Source organism: Athalia rosae, chromosome 1, assembly GCF_917208135.1.
Source record: "Athalia rosae chromosome 1, iyAthRosa1.1, whole genome shotgun sequence".
In the NCBI taxonomy this organism is placed as follows: domain Eukaryota; kingdom Metazoa; phylum Arthropoda; class Insecta; order Hymenoptera; family Athaliidae; genus Athalia; species Athalia rosae.
Window position 1 is genome coordinate 28,521,667 of NC_064026.1, and position 17,197 is coordinate 28,538,863.

Sequence of the window (17,197 nt, forward strand, 5' to 3'; positions counted from 1 at the left end):
GAAATAAAAAAAAAAAAGAACACACAATAAAGAAAAGTACACACATAAATATGGACGCGGGGATTTCGTTTTGTTAAGGGTTGAACGGAATATACAGCATACGTACGTAGTATATCTATGTACCATGTACAGTTATATATATACATATACACATATATATATACGTACAATATGGGGATGGGTAAATTCGCGCTTGAATTCCGGATGCGTTGGACGCCCGGAGCTGGTTCGCGTTCCTGAAAAGAGCACTCGAGGGACGTTCAGACGTGACCGAGGTGGTAGTGCGCGATGAAAAACCCCGCGAAAACCGATCGTTTTTTCTTCTCGTTTTCTTATTTTATTTTTACATTTTTTTTTTTTCCCCTTCTTCTCTTATTTATTTATTTATTTTTTTTTTTCTTTTTCTTTTTTATCAACTCGACGAGAGTTGGCGTAGAATCCAGCCCTTCTCCACCTACACCCTAACACATCCCTCGACCGTTTCGAAACGGTGGAATGAAACGAAATGAAACGGCATCCAGTCGATTGAGCCTATATACGACCTGACGTATAAATGTGCACGTGTGCTCCTCTGCACATAATATACGGTGGGTATATACGATACGTGTGTGTATGTGTGTGTGTAACGTAGGTATACATATACCTACCACCTCAAAACACGGTTGGCCTCAAACTTTACGGGAAAAATTCAATAAACGTTTGGAGACCGAATTTGAAACGATACGGCGTCACAATGGACTCCACGTCACACGGATTCAGGTACACTTACGCGGGATCTAACGAGAACGCAGCTAAGATGTGTACACAATTCGGTTACTTTTTTTTTTCATCCTTTGCAAAAATTAGAACCTCGATCTTGTTAGCGTATTTCGTCGAGTCCTCGGATCTCAAAGACAGGAATAATTGATGGAAGAAAATTGCGACGATTCGTGGAGAAATGTCGCGACATTTTTCGAGCGTTGTATCGCACATAAAGCATAAGGAGTTACGGGTATGAATCAAAAGATTTTTGAAAAACGGACGCGGACCAAACGAATCCAACGCGTGTCGTGTATGACACATTGCGAGGAAAGGTGACGGTGATGCTGGTACGGTATAGAATATTGGTAGAGAATTTCAGAGATCAAGGTACCCATAAATCTATGGCATTGGCTCGCCTACTATTCTTGTATATGTCGCGAAAAACTGATTTATCACCCCAGAAGAAGAGACACGTAGATACGTGAGATATACATATAAACTATGTATCGTACATAATACACAATTTTCGTGTGTCCCTTGCCGTTGAATCACAATAATATTCGCGACAGGCAATTGTGGAAGGTTCCCGAATGAAAAATATTTCACCTGCATCGAAATTTCGAGAGCGAAAAAGAAAAAAATGAAAATTCTACTCTCCGTTGTATCATACGCAAAAGTATGATATTTTTGACGCCATCATGTTTCTGTTTTTTTTTTTTTTCTTTTTTATTTTTTTTCTCTATCGTTTTTGCTCTCGTTCCGTCGGTTATTTATTAATCCGGTTTGTTTTATCTTTTTATATATTTATGAGATTTGTACGCTAGTTTCGAACGAGGCGAGTTGGAGCGATTTGCCGGGCCGGAGCTCCCTTGACGTGGAATTATACTGTCATATTCAATCGGTCTGAACGGTAGGTATTACCTATTTTATGGGGACTCGCGATCGATATCACGGTGCTACAAGTGGAAGCAAATAAACGAAACCGCGTGGGGGTATTAGGGTGGGTTGAAACAAAATTATTTTTTTTTTATTTTCTTAGCATGGGGGCAGAATTTGTACCTTATGAAAAAAGAAAAATTTTCAATTGTGGAAAAAATTGTTTACTTGATATTTTGAGGTAGCCCACTCGTTTTTTGAATGAATAATTAATCAAGTGATTGTGATTGTTTTTTACTCGTTCATTGTTCAAAATTTTTTTCCTATTATTTTTGTAATTCAAGTATAAAATCAGAGAATGACATGCTCTTTATTTTACTTAAAATTGAAGTTGAGTCGGGGAGCCCGAGCTTTGCTGGAATCAGGTAGCCAGCAGGGTAGCGCTTTGTTGTGAGACGTCACCTTGGGGGCTGAGCAGAGGTGACGCTCCACAACAAACCGCGCGCCCGTGGCTACCTGACTCCAGTAAAGCTCGTGCTCCCTCGTAGACCGAGAAATTCGAATATTTTGACCCTTGCATGGATTGCGATGAATCAAAGTGGGTCGTCTACGACTAAAACCAATGAAAATGTCTTATAATTTTTCTGCTCCCAACAGCGAATAATTGATGATTACTCGATCGATTGCACGAGTAGATGATTTTGGCTTTCAGATTTGGATTCCTGAGCTGATTATACGTGAAATCACCCTTGAAAAGCCAAAAAAGAATTCGATTTTTTGGCCGAAAGTAAAGTAGTGCAAAAATTGATTCTAATAAATTTTTCTTACGTATTTTGGCCTCAGGAATCTGAATCTGAAAGAAAAATTGACCTATCTCTAAAATTGACCGAGTTATCGCCAATTTTCAGCTTTTTGGGGTCAAAAATAAAAAATTGATTTTATAGTCTATATTACTGTAATTTGAGCTCAGGAATCCGAATCTGGAAGAAAAATTGATCTATTTTGAAAAAAGGGGCGAGTTATCCCTATTTTTTCGCATTTTTTGGCATAAATTTGAGTATATCTCGAAGGGAAAAAATCGTAGCTCAATTTGGACAACGGATTCGTGTTCCTGGGGTCAAAATACATAAGAAAAGTGCCATACGATCAATTTTAAAAAATAAAAAATTTTGGCCAAAATTTGAAAAAATCGTAAGGGGTACCCCTTGGAAAAATCTCAAATTTTGGCCAAAAATTTTTATTTTTAAAAATCAATCGTATGGCACTTTTCTAATGTATTTTGACCCCAGGAACACGAATCCGTTGTCCAAATTGAGCTACGATTTTTTCCCTTCGAGATATCCCCATTTTTATGGTAAAAAATGCGAAAAAATGGGGATAACTCGGTCATTTTAGCAGATGGATCAATTTTTCTTTCGAATTCAGATTCCTGAGCTCAAATTACATTAGGATAGACTGAAAAGTCAATTTTTTATTTTTGACTCCAAAAAGCTAAAAATTAGCAATAACTCGGTCAATTTTAGAGATAGGTCAATTTTTCTTTTGGATTCAGATTCCTGAGGTCAAAATACGTAAGAAAAGCATATTAAACCCAATTAAAATAATGATTTTTTTTTTGCTCAACAATCGAATTTTTCCTTTGGTTAAAAATCATAGGAAACATTAAAAAATTCTCGATTGTGATTTTTTTTTACTCAACTTCAATTTCAAGTCAAAAAAAGAGCATGTCATTTTTTGATTCCATACTTGAATTACAAAAATAATAGGAAAAAAATTTTGAACAGTGAACGAGTAAAAAAACAATCACAATCGACAATTTTGAGATATTTTCTATGATTTCTGACCAAAAAAAAAAAATTTTTTTTAACTCACCCTACCAGGTATACTGCGTTTAACGTCGCTTCGTAAGAGGAGTACACGGGAAAATGCATCGGTATATTTATAGACCAAACGAAGAAGTAAACGTGCTGCTGCGTTCGCAGGTTATCCTATGCACCCGACTCGGATAACGACGGATCTTCCTAACAACTCGCGACAACTGTTACGAAGACCCCGAGAGTTCGCTACTTGCAGACGGTCAGTAACGGGAAAATTGATGCTCGTCGTCGAGGGAAATGCTCACTTACGTTATATCTTTGTATGTAGGTACGTGATCGCGATTGCGTGGCACTTGTATAAAAAGAAATACGAACCACGTTAGAAGGGATCGAATAAATACTTCACAGTCGAGTTGACAAGATTTTTGATTTTGTGAAATTTGGAATTTTCGATTCAAGATAAAGAAAAAAAAAAACTGCACGTGGAATAAAAAAATTATCGTTTACTAATCAAGGTACGCTTTTTCACTTTTGATTATTCATATTCTTCGTTTGATTTCGTTCAACGAATCCAATCACCGTACCTACGGTGTAAAATTTGTGCACACTGCACTTTGTGCATATTTGCATATCCCCAAGCCAGTGGTGCAGGTTGGTTTATCAATTTTATGCGAACTGCAGCAGCAGTTCGAAGGTAGTAAACAGTCGATTACTAAGCTTGCGGTTCGGAGTATCCGACTGCACAGCTGTACGGCCGGTTTACAGCTTGGGTCGTCAGTGCATGAAAAAAAAAGAAAAGAAAAGAAAGAGCGTCGGGGGTAGAAACGGAGAAAGAGGTATCGAATGAGTCGTGGCCACGAACCGCAATCGGGTGCACAAAAGTATAAGATTAGGGAAACGTGGAGGATGGGTAGTGAGTGCGACGAGTTGCAGGAGCGCAGTGCAGAAGCAGATTACAATATTACATATCTACACCGGGGTAGAATTTCCCCCTGTCTCTTCCTCCCACTCTTATTGTTGGTATTAAACCACAATTGACCCAATTTCAGAGGTATGCGAAGTAGTATTACGGTAGGGAAAACCATTGCGACGTACCCGCTTGAGCGGCGCAAGTCATGAATGCACCCGGCGTATAATTGAATAAGTGCATTTGACGCCGCGCTTACAGTTGAAATATAACCATTGCGATTGTCGAAGTGAAGCTCGAGTGCTTCTGCTCGATAATGTGCTACGCTATTATTTTCCCATAAATTCCCTAGGCTAGTCGATTTTTGTAACAACAAATTAATGAATTAATGAATCAATCGATAAAATATAATTCGATCAACCGTTCTAAAATGTACACCTTGTAAAATAAAAAAAAAACCCAAGTAAAATAAATTAATGAGAATTCAATGGCGAGGAGTTATCGAGAAAAAATAAAGAAAAAAAAATCAATGAATGAAAAACAAATTGTCACGGATAGCTTTATGCAGTAATTATACTTCGCGTGCAGAGATTTGGAAAACCAGCTGCGAAACTACTTTGGCACCGAGGGCTCTACGATTTGAACTGCAGCAATGCGGAGTTAGAAGGGTAACCACTAATGGACCAACGCGGACATACTTCTACCTACGTACGATATAAAATATATATATATATATACACGTGTTATATAAATTCCAGGAAACGTTCTCTGGATCTCCGCCAAATCAGAACTCGAAATTTCCTCCTTATTCTATGTACAGGTAGTTACATACCAAAACTGACTAGCTGCAGTAGGTACTCCAAAATTTATATACCTATAAAACGACTTAACTAACAGACCTCGTCCGATTAAACCTTAGAAAAAAAAAAAAAAAAAAATATATATTTTTCTGGTTACCCCCAAATAAGATCGATGACGAATGAATAAATACCTAAATCAAGTTTGGCGTGTAATATTTCCATGGAGACTAACACCATCAAACAAAATGATTATCTACTGTCCTGCTATATCGCGCAAGAACTGCGTAATGTCGTTGCGTATACTTTATATCGCATGTAAAAGTGGGCGTAATACAGGTGAGTGAGCCTAAAGATGTAATCTTAATGGATGAAACGATTTGTTCGGTGGTGCAGGTTATACAACATCGTGTGTACCTGTACACGTGGTTCGGACGGAAGAAGAAAAGGAGGCTACAGTGACGGTGATTGGTGTGGTTTATACAATTAATGGTATTTTACCACCGCGCGTATAGACGAACAACATTCTACCGCACACCGTACCTACGTACGTACGTACGACTACTATACTATAAAAAATATCTGAGCGTGTGCGGGATGGCTAGGTATCGCGGTATCAGATCCCTTAACAAATGTCGAGTTATCACGACCTGCAAATTCGTTTCAACCCAACCCTTTTCCCTTTTCCCTTTTCTTCACTTTTTTGCCTTTCTTTTATTCTCCGCATTTCCTCGCGTTGAGAGTACACTAATACAATCGCGTCAGACAATTGGGCAACGTCACCTTGAAGAATAGAAAATTTTCTCGCTGATAACGGATTTCTACCGACCTGGCGAAGTACGAAAATGATATAAATAATAACGAGGACGATAACAGTGATAATAACAACGGCGATGAAAAAAATACCACAATTCTCTCCCACGCACGCCTAAAAATTACAGAAGGTAGGTAAAATTAAAACGCGTTTGTTACACGGTTGCTAATTATTCATGTAAGGCAGGTGGGTAAAGTGTATAATACAAGGGGCTTTAAAGTCGGAGTGTATTCACCTGACGAAAGAAAGAAATAAAAAAAAGAGAGAGAAATTAGAAAAAAAAAAAAACAAATTCAACAGAGAAAAGAGAAGAAAGGAACGAATTATGTGAAGAAGAGAAAAAAGTTCGTCCCTTCGAGGTTAAAGGATCGGATACAATTAGAATCCGTATGGAAATGAAACGAGGGGGTAATCTAATCGGAGAAAAAAGAAATCTCTCATCCAAGGTTCGAGATAATGTAAACCGACCGGGACTTTTCTTTCATTTCAGCTTTTTTGAATTCGGGGAGTGGAAAAAAAAAAAAAAAAAAAGCGCTTCACAATTCGCGCCTCGTGTAAGGTAGGCGTAGCGAGTTTATTCTCCAGGTGTTTCGTTGATGATACATGAAAACGCGAAGATTCGTCTTCACGGTCGCGGTCGTCGCGTCGTTTTCCGGAGTTTCAAAGGTGGCATCAGGGGGCAAATGTAACCGCAAAATTTAGGCTCGTCCCCCCCGCGTTATAGCCGTGCGGCAAACTGTGGCGCGTGTTAATTAATTCTAGAAATTTTCATCGCCCGTCCTGCAAAACCCTTGACACAGAAGCTAGTTACCCTCTAAAACCGTGGACCCATCTCTTATGTACGTACATACGTATGTAAATACATATGTATATGTATATATATTCGGGTATATAACGTGGAACAAGTTGGTATGTACGGCTCTACGTACACGAAGCAGGTCGCTTTGAGTTTATGTATATACTGCACCTAAATTTCCAAGAAAATCAGCGGGAGTATGTACATCACCTGGTCTCTGGGTCATAAACGTGGTGGCAGAATTTCAAATACGCTCTACTTGCGTCCAAATTTGGAGCGGAGAAAAATCGACAAAAAAAAAAATGTCATCAAAAAAGAGAGAACGAAGAACCAAGTTCAATGGAAATCAACCACGGCTACATCGATGAAGGGAAATATTAATTCCAAAAATTAAATAATAATTCAAATTTCGAACGTAGGTCTAGTTGCCCGGCCATCAGGTGCTACGGATACAGCGTAATCCTGGCGCTCGATGATAGGCAACTAGACGTACGACGATGCAAACGGTGGGGGACACGCGGTATGTATACATATACGGAGCAAATCGATACCGATTACAATTTATAGAAAACAGAATTCCAGCCGCAGTTACAGTTGCACTTACTAAATTATTCTCTCGCGATTTGCACGCGTGTGGGCGTATCACGTCGCGTCGCGTCGCGAGCATCGCCATCGATTGCTTTCAAACAATTCATTCGAATACACCGCCGAACAACGTGCGGTGGAAAGTTATATTCCGGAACAGAGTGGTGTACACCCTGAATTCGATGGTATCGTACAACTGAAATTACTCGTTCAAACTCTGTGCGTACGAGTTGCAATGAAATAAAATAATCGTTCGTATGATATTCCGAAATTATAACGCAGGTAGCTCCGATAATAACACGGTCGAACGTCTAGCGAAATTTATCATCGAATACACATTATCGTCATCGTTCAAGGTGAAGAAAAAAAAAAAAAAAGAAAAATCCTCGTCAAAGACTTCTCGTTAAAAACGTATTCTTAATTGCAAAGGTCATTTCGAGATCACGTGTAACACACGAGGTAATGGTGTAACTTGGAAATTAGAGTGAGAGTCATCGAAGTCTCTCGAATAGAATTTGAAGATATTGTCTTCTCATTTGCAGAAAACAATATCGCATTAAACAAAAAATATATCTCGATCGCTTGATTTTCTTCAAAATTTTTTCTATCGCAAGATAATCGTCTTTGTTTCCGTTCAATTTCGCAGGAGATTCAAGCTCATTCTAACCCGACAGGGTTACCTGTAACACAGCGGACGTTGATACGAGTAGGTGTACGGGGTGTCCACTAATTAACGCATATTCATGTATGATGATGATGGCTTACCGTATACCGTTCGGTGTTACGGTGCCTAGTTATATAGTCAAAGTAGACGTCGTTGTATCCCGTGAATCGCGGCGCGAGTCAACACGACCGCGCACCTGCATTGGATTAGCTGCATAAGGTCGTCGGCGGAGGGAAAAGGAGGAAAAGGGGGGGAGGGGGGAGGAGGATGGTACACGGCGTGTGTATAGCAGAGGGGACAACTAGGTATATGGAATAGGTGAGTACTAATATGAACGGAGTAGACCGGTAACCGGAGTCTAGGAGGCCGGATCTAGCGTCTAGGTATCCCAGGGCATGTTTGATGCGTGGTAAAATTAATTACGATATTCACATCTCCGCGTCGAGAGGGATCTGGTCCCGAAATTATCCATTTGGGGATTCCGACGCGCGATACTCAGGGTAGGTAGGAATACGTACACCGCATCATGTGAGAGCTATAGATCCGTTTGGGTCTGCGAGCATACGATTCCGAATCGGCAGAATTCGAATCAGCAGAAGCGAAGCGAGAATCGGATATCCCTAAATTGAAAAATCGCAGCTCCGCATAGCAAATTTTCAATAATTACCGGCATAATCGATGAAACCCGAAACCAGCGGTGGGATCCATTCCGAATCTGGACGATTACAACGGAATGAGGGGAAAAAAAAGACCGACTGAAGACAAAATCAAAATTTACTTCTCGTTATTTCTTCATTGTCTGTTTTAATTTTTGTTGACTGCAACGTTTTTTGAGAAGAATATTTTCTCACCAATAAGACTTCACGTTAGATGGATGAAACTGTAAAAGGTATCTTTTCTTTTTTTTTTTAGAATCAAAATCAGAAAGTATTTTTTCCGTGTCCCTCTCGTTTTTTGTCACAGAGCTTGCAACTTTCTTTTGAAATGAACGTTTCTATTTTTCAACTACGTTTAAAATCGAATTTATATTGTATCATGGATATACATACATACCGAGCATAATTCATATGATCTTCTCTTCGACGAAAACGTTAGTTTTTTATTTTCCATCTTCATCGTTCAAACGGAATGAATTTCACTTCGGTCTGCGACAAACCTAATTCTCGTCGTATTATCCGTCGTTCATTGGTTGGAATTAACGGTAATCCATGAATGGGTCGCGCGCATTCGATGACCATTAAAACCCTCAAACGACTCGGTGTGGTTTTTTATATACATGTTATACACAGGTAATAGGTATACACACACCCAAAAGCGATCTAGTTATACGAGAGCCTAAAAAACTTTTTCATCGCTATTCAAACCTATTCAGTGAATCGGTCCTCTTTTTGATTTATCATGTAACCCGTTCAAACAACCCTTCTAAAATATACATATAACGACGCATGCATGATTCCAGTAGCGAGCTGGACGCTACGCGTTGAAAAACAAGGTGATTAGCGTGTCCGCGTACCCACGCATTTAGCGCGTAAACGTGTCGCCGGTTTTCTTTTATTTTATTCATTTCCTCTCGCCAACACACACTCCGACGGAATTCACCCTGTGCCGGATTCACCGTGACGGTGTACCTTATCGATACCATGAATACTATTTTACTATATAGCTCGGTTGTTCAGGCCTATTACGCCTCTATCCAAAGGTACTGACAACAAGGGAGCCATAGTTTGGAATAAGAACATTTTTTGACCGTGCGAGTTCCACGTGGACGTACGTACCGATGTACGAGTGTATAATTTTTTCTTTTTCTTTAGCCACCCCTTGGAAGAGAAACCGTTTTCTGTTTATTCGAAAAGTTTCGCATTTTCTATGCAAATCCCAAGGTCCTAGATATAGTAGGTATGGAGAGGTGAGATTCTTGGCTTGGAATCGACGCTTCATTGTCGCAAGTATTCCGCGCGAGGGATCCAAGAAAATATGACTACGAACTAAAGTTTTTTTTTTTTTTCTTCATTCCCACGGTACAGGCAGCGTCAGAGGTTGAAAATAGGGCGGACATAAGTTCGGCGTAAATTAGAGAGAGGCGTTTGGTTTTAAAATTGCGATTGTTCAACATGTGGGATATGAGGGTAGACAGGATGGTTTGGTGAGTATGAACTGCATGTGCATATAAATAGACGACGATATGGAAAAGTAATCAGTTTACTCTTATCGACTTCGCTTTCAGTTTAAACTAGCTTCTTTCAAGGTTTGATGTATACCACCTAAAAAAAAAGAACTTTCAGAGTATCTCCCCCTTCGTTCTTCGATCTGTTCTTTGGTCTTTTTCCATTAATTTATATCATGATATATACAGATAAATACAGAGAGTCCGACACGATCGGGAAATACGCAGAGAAAACTAAAACACTTTTGAGCAACTCGTTAAACTGAAAAATAATTGAAAGAAGAAAGAAAAAGAAAGCACCATTCGACGCGCGACGACTATGCAGATTGCGACCGGCATTCCGTTTTAACACGTTCAGTACAATGCAGATATGTAATATAGAATAATAATAATAATAATAATAGTAGGAATAATAATAATGATATTAAAAAGTTTCCCCGTTAAAATCCTCGGTTATTTTCTCCAACTCGTAATAATCCCGTCCGTCCGTCCGTCCGTCCGTTTGTTCGTTTTTTTTTTCCTCTTACTTCACACGTGTTCATTTTCTGGCCATTTTTAATTTTTGTCATGAAATTGTTTTTTCTAACCCAAATCAGTATTACGCTGACACATTGGATAGAATTTTTTTCTGTCATCTTTTTTCTTTTTTTTTTCTCTTTTCAATTTTCCGCCGATATTCCGTAAGTAATTTGTTCGAAACGGAGATCGGCAATTATTGTTAATTAAGAGTGGCATTGAAGTTTGATCGCCACTCTGCGCACTATAATCAAAAAGTTTCGGTACCTACGCTAGTTTTTACGATTATTGATCCGAACTCTGCGATCGTTCAGTTGATTGAAAAATCGAAAATCGTGTTCCATTCGGTGGGCAAATTCGACGATTCCAAACGTTTAGAATTTATGCGTACGCACTCGTAAAATCTGTGAAAATTCCCACTCCACAGCTGGCTGCATACGTTACACTCTCGAGTTGTACAGGTATAAACCGAGCCGCCGAATAATCGCAACGTTTTACTCGTGAGGGTATGTACATTTTACAATAGGCTGAAATTACAATTATTCAAAAAATGTGCTTGTACTTATTGTTAGTACATAATACAACCTATGAATACTCTACGTGGAATTGAAAAATTTTCAACCAATACGCGAAAACATCATAAACATCACAAGTCCACCGTATCGTAACGAGTTTCCCCATTCGCTACGGAATCGGATAAATAAATTAACGACTGGATATCAAAGAATAACCGGAAAATCTGTACGCGCGCGTGTGCGTATAAAAAAACGATGCCGAAGGGGGAAAAAGTGAAAATTAAAAAACCGTCGAATCATTCGAAAGATCGACGTTCCCGCACCACAGAACTAATTGAACGCTATTCAGTTTTTTTTTTCATTCTTTTTTTTTTTTTTTTTATACAACTTTGAAGATGAAATTCATCAGCCTCGAATCGGTCGGAGTAAATCCCGGGCTAAACATTGATTCGTTGGATTTGAAAGCAACTATAAACGTCGAGGTAATTTTTATAAACTTTCAACACCGCGTCCCGCACGTGATATATATATATACCAGTCACTTTTTCACCACTGTATTAATGGTAATAATCAATATTATGTCAAATGTGTACAACTATCCTCCCCACGCGTTAAACTACGTAGCACTGAATTAGAATCCCAGCCGCGCAGAGAGACGCATTAACTATAGCGTATAATATAAGCAACACGCTACTGACACACCAGCGGCACACAGAGATATCCTGCCACACACCGGAAATTTCAATCTAATCTTTTCTTTTAATATATACTTGTACACGTGTATGTACACGAATACGTATATCTCCTAATGCAGGTGTAAGTGTGTTCGTATTTCCTTCTTTATGTTCACAGAGTATTAGACCGAATAAACCGAGTCAATTAGACGTCCGATTGTTTCCGGTATATTGTTGAAATTGTAATAACGATCGTTAAGGTTATTAGACAGAAATCTCCGTTTTTATAATACGTTTAAGAATCCGCGGAGTAAACGCGAACGATTCTAACGACTATAGTGTAAAGTGAGAGAAATATAGATGAGCAAAAGAAGAGAGCGGAGAAGCGTTACAGAAATTATAAGAAACTCACAATCGTATACGGAATTACAGTTCTCAAAGTAACGATTGTATTAACTTTCAGATCACTGCACGTTCTCGTTATGCCGTACTTGCCTGTTATATATTATTTTTTCCGTTCGCCCGGTTTTTCCGTATTCTTTTTTTTATTTTCATTGCATCAATAAACCGGGCAGCGTAAAACGACAAATAGTCGAATCGAGCGAGGCGAGAATGAACAACGAGGCTAATGAGCTCCGGAATAAAAACTGAAAATTACACCGCGGAGGCGGCCACATTGCAGATATACCTAGTTTCCGATAAGAGACCTATCGATTCCGGACACGCTCTTATCTCTCCCGAGTCAGAGATAGAGAGAAAAAGGAAAGAGAAAGAGGAAGATGGAATAAAATAAAACAATCGCAATGACGAGTAGCAACTAATTCACTCAATCCTCGCCATTGCCGTAAATACGTACAAATGTTAGATAACGATTCTTCGATCTTACAAACCTCGATGTTCCATGCTTTCGATTGATTTTCCGCAATGAAGAGGTGAAACGAGAAAAAACATGACGACGGTCATCGATAAAATAATTTTTCAATTACGAACGAAAATAATCATGATGAAGAAAATTTCACGGACTTTCGTATTCGATGTATTTGTAAATTGAAAAAATAATTGAAATATGAAGAAGTAATAATTTACAGTAATAAATGATATAAAAACGAACGAAAAAGTACGATGAAAAGTTTGATAAATGTATAAAAATAAAGTTGAATACCTAATTAACGTCTGGGCAGGTTGTTATATAGAAATTCCAATAAACGAGATATAGATTACAAATGAATATTATGAGGGCGCCCGTTATTCGAGGGCACCAATTTTTCAACCCACTGAGCCGAAATCTCGATTGGATAAGAATCGTGCACGGACATGTACGTGTATCATTTACAATTTCAAGATTTTATTGATTATTTTATGCAAAGTATGGCGGTACAAAGTGAATCACACTGTGGCATACGCACCAAACTTTAATATCATGTTTGTTCTGATTTAATTTAGGTCAATTCCTGTACATATTTTGAATGATGAGGTCAACTGGTGAAGTTTAACTCCTGTTCGGAGAGTGAAATTTTTTTAAATACGGTATTCTACCATCATTATACATCCACGACGTCAAATCATCGCGAATCGTACGTAGCAGTAGGTACGTGAATATGTATTTGCATGAGCTTCGTGCAAGCTAAAACTTTTTTAAGCCACGATATTCTATTGCAGGCGCGAAAAATGGCGAACAAAAGAAGACCAGAATATTAGGGAAGCGAAAAAGTACGGAACTCTCTCATTTCGCATTCGAATTGCCTGTACGTTTTTTATCGATCAACTAGCATCGCACGCGCATTTGATTTCATTCGTCGTTTAAATTTTTTTCCCGTTTTTTTTTTTCGGATTTGACATCATATTATACCGCATGGGCATGTCCAGATTTTTTTTTTTTTTTTTTTTGATTCAGGAATTTTTCTCATCGAGGTATATCTCGATTTTTCTGCTCCAAAAAGTGAAAAATTGGCGATAACTCGATCAATTTCATAGATAGATCATCTCGGCTTTCGTAAATTCGGATTTTCCAGATCAAAATATTCAAGAATACCGTAGAAAAACCCCCAGAGAAATGTCGAATTCTGGCTCCAGTTCCGAGATAAATTTAAGGCAAACATTATTCAAATTAATCAAAGCTCGGCGTTCTTTTTGGCTTTATAATTTTCAATTTAACTGATCGATTTGATTAATATTTATTCATTTTTCATTCAACAAATTTGAGTAATGTTGAACGCGATGCACGTCTGCGTGAAAAAACGATATGTGTGGGAGCTACGGAGGAGTATTGGGGTATAAAATCCGTTACAAAGGATATGAAATATTCAGGATTCGTTCCACGATTTCTAGACCGTTGCGTGGACGAGTGGAGGAAAACCCCATGATCGAGAATATCCGTATGTACGGGACGCGTAGTCGAGATAGGTAAGTACAGAAGAAAAGCGGAAAAATATATTCCTCGTTCGCTTTTTAAGCAATTTTTTCCGAAATTTGATACGAAACTAAACGACCGTATGATGGGTACATTCATACGCCATACATGTATCTGGCTAGAAAATTTTTTAAACCCATGCGTGTACATACCATATACAGATCCCCAGCATCATCCATGCCCTACTTTTTGCCCCCTTCATTTTTAGAATTCCAATTTTTTATTCATTCAAAGTAATGGAAAATATTCGTCACTACGAAATTCTATCCCTGTACCGAAGTGTGTGACGAATTTTTAATTCAACGATATTTTTCCAGGAATTAACGAATGTTTCGATTCCATCTAGTTTTACATCTCGGACCATAATCTCAACGAGTATTTTTGATAATTTTTTACGTACTTCCTAGAAAAATATGCATCGATTCGATTGCGTTATACGTGAAACGCAACTCATTCGTGCAATTTTTCCGATCATTCTTTCGATTTTTATTTGAAAAAAATTTACCGTTCACGCTAGAAAATCCTCAAAAAGAACCAAGTCACGTGACAGGGTGAATTTCTCCGAACGTCAGAAAAAAAAGTCGGAATCTGAGCGTAATTTATCCCTCACATATCCATTCAATACATGGGCAATGCTCGAGGAAATTCTAAGGGCAGAGTATAATTGAGCTGGCTCTAGGATAGCGGAGGACCAAATGAGTAGGAGGGCCCAACCTTTGCCAAATTAGTCTCCACCCTTGTTCTCAAGGTTTGGCAAGACTCACCCCGTGTATAACAGATGCTTCGAAAGTGTTAGGCGTACGGAATGAAGATACACCGTACAGAGGACGTGAGTATACAGGGGTGTAGAGAAAAGACGTTGGTATAGAGTAAAACCGCCACGAAGACGGATTCAGGAGCCTCCGCGCCACGGAATATAAAAGAGAGAGAGAGAGAAGGTGAGAGGCGTTCAATTAAACCGCGTCACCTTCCGTGCAAACTTTTATATGAATGGGTTTCATTAACGGATGGGGCTTATTAAGCTCCGAAGGTAGGCAGGGGATAGCAGCTCTTTCTCGCTATACACGTGTACACACATCTTTGCGCGTTGTGTGATATTCTTCTGCGAAAAACTGTCACGGTTGAGGAAGGTGAGGTCAGGTTCTGTTGGGTCAGGTTACAACGAGCAAGCAAGCGAGTAAAACGGTTGGTTTGTAACGAACTTTGTTCTATTCAAAAGCGAACACTGCCAAGCAACGCAGAACCAAGATAAGTGTTACTTTTTCTTTTTTTTTTTTCAATTAAACGGATACGTATATCAGAACATATAAGATACCGCAAAGAAATGACGTCAAATAAAATGAAAAAGAAAATTTTCAAAAGCTCGCCCCTCGTGCGGAGGGAGCGAAGTTTCTTCGTCCGGGTGAAGGCAATTCCCTGCTAATCGTTTTTTTGCGGAAAATTAAAATTAACATGAGAGATAATAAGATTAAGTAAATTGGGGTCGTTTTCGCATTCTTTGAAAATTATTATTCTCCCAATTTTTTTGCCGTAATTAAAAAATATTTTGAGCTCGTTTGTATCACCTTCTACGTTGACGAGTAAAAAAAAATTCTCACACATCGAAAGATTCTTTTGGTTCTCAGTGTAGCTCACGCCAGAAAGCACGTGTTAAAGTCGCGAATAAACGTGTAGTAATATCGTTTCAGGGGAAGGTGGGACAAAGAACGATTTTCCGAGTCCTTTGCGATCATTTTTTAAAAATGTCTAGAAAATTTTCAGGGTACAACCCCGTTTTGCCCCACCTTTCCCCCAGATGAAGCGTGTGGAGGCGAAAAGAGGTGAGTTGCGGTTAAGTGAAGTATAATCAAGAGAAAAAGCGAACGAATCCTGGAGGAAGAATCCGGGGGGAGGGGACGAAAGGGAGTAATTAAAAGGGAGTGCGATCATTCGCTTGTTTAATTAAGTCCATTACCGTCGGCCGTGGATAATGGGTGGCTGGCTGGTCGAGGAATAAGAGAGCCACGTACCCACTCGGCCCCAGTCGAAACGAAGAAGAACACTCGCTACCAGTTAAATTCCCCGATTTCTAATTCTCTCTGTCTCTCCTTTTGTGAAGAGGTCTCCGCTATACCCACGTGTATAAGTAACGTATACCGTGGTAGATGTGGATGGATCCATGTAAAAAGTATACGTAAGCACACGCCTCACATTTTTACCACACATGACATGTAGAATATGATTCGACAAGGAAGTTGACGAAAATAATAGATATTTAAACATGTATTCAATCCTCGACATGCAATAAGTGTATTTGATTTTGATCCGCGACATCCGCGTGGAATTTTTCATATCCGTCGCCACGCGATTATATCTCCTGAGATTTCCCGTTATATTACCGTTTAAAACCGGTTATACGCGAAACATGTATCGAATATTAAGATAAATCAGTTTGATTTTTCAGATTCCCAAGAGCTGACTGTAATATATATCTGTATTCTATAAGTGTAGGTAGTTACGTGTAACCTGTGTATATAACCGCAATCGGACAAATTACGACGGCATTCAAAGCCTGAAGATGATGCCGCTGCATGGTCTGTGATACAGGAGTGCAATTTATAACGGCGAATCGTTCGAACGATCAGAAGTATAAAGAATTTTACTACGTACAGCATGTAGCGTAATATACCTGTGTACCTGTACACAGCGAGTCCTTGACTTCCGTATATTTCAAATTACAGATAATGAGGAGAGAAAAAAGTGAATAGAAATTCTATCGGCCACTGTCTATTATATACTTTACACGATCTTCTAATTGAGGATAATTATTTACCAATAATAAGTATAATACATAGCGGTACCGTATGGATAAAAGATATAACGAATCGGTAATCGCATCGAAGAGATATGATCTTGAGCGTCGAGCTCAGTTACTGAGCTTT

At 38.9% G+C, this 17,197-nt stretch overlaps 1 protein-coding gene across 4 annotated transcripts in view; it reads right to left on the bottom strand.

Annotated features, from left to right (window-relative positions):
• LOC105683508 (putative polypeptide N-acetylgalactosaminyltransferase 9) overlaps positions 1-17,197 on the bottom strand; it is a 160,509-nt gene that overhangs the window by 48,651 nt on the left and 94,661 nt on the right. The window contains exon 1 of one of the 4 annotated variants that reach the window (XM_048657357.1): positions 169-1,062. The exons of the other annotated variants lie outside the window; for them this stretch is intronic. The gene's annotated coding sequence lies outside the window, so the exon portion shown is untranslated. Of the gene's footprint in view, positions 1-168; positions 1,063-17,197 lie in introns of those variants that run through there. 4 annotated transcript variants of the gene reach the window in all.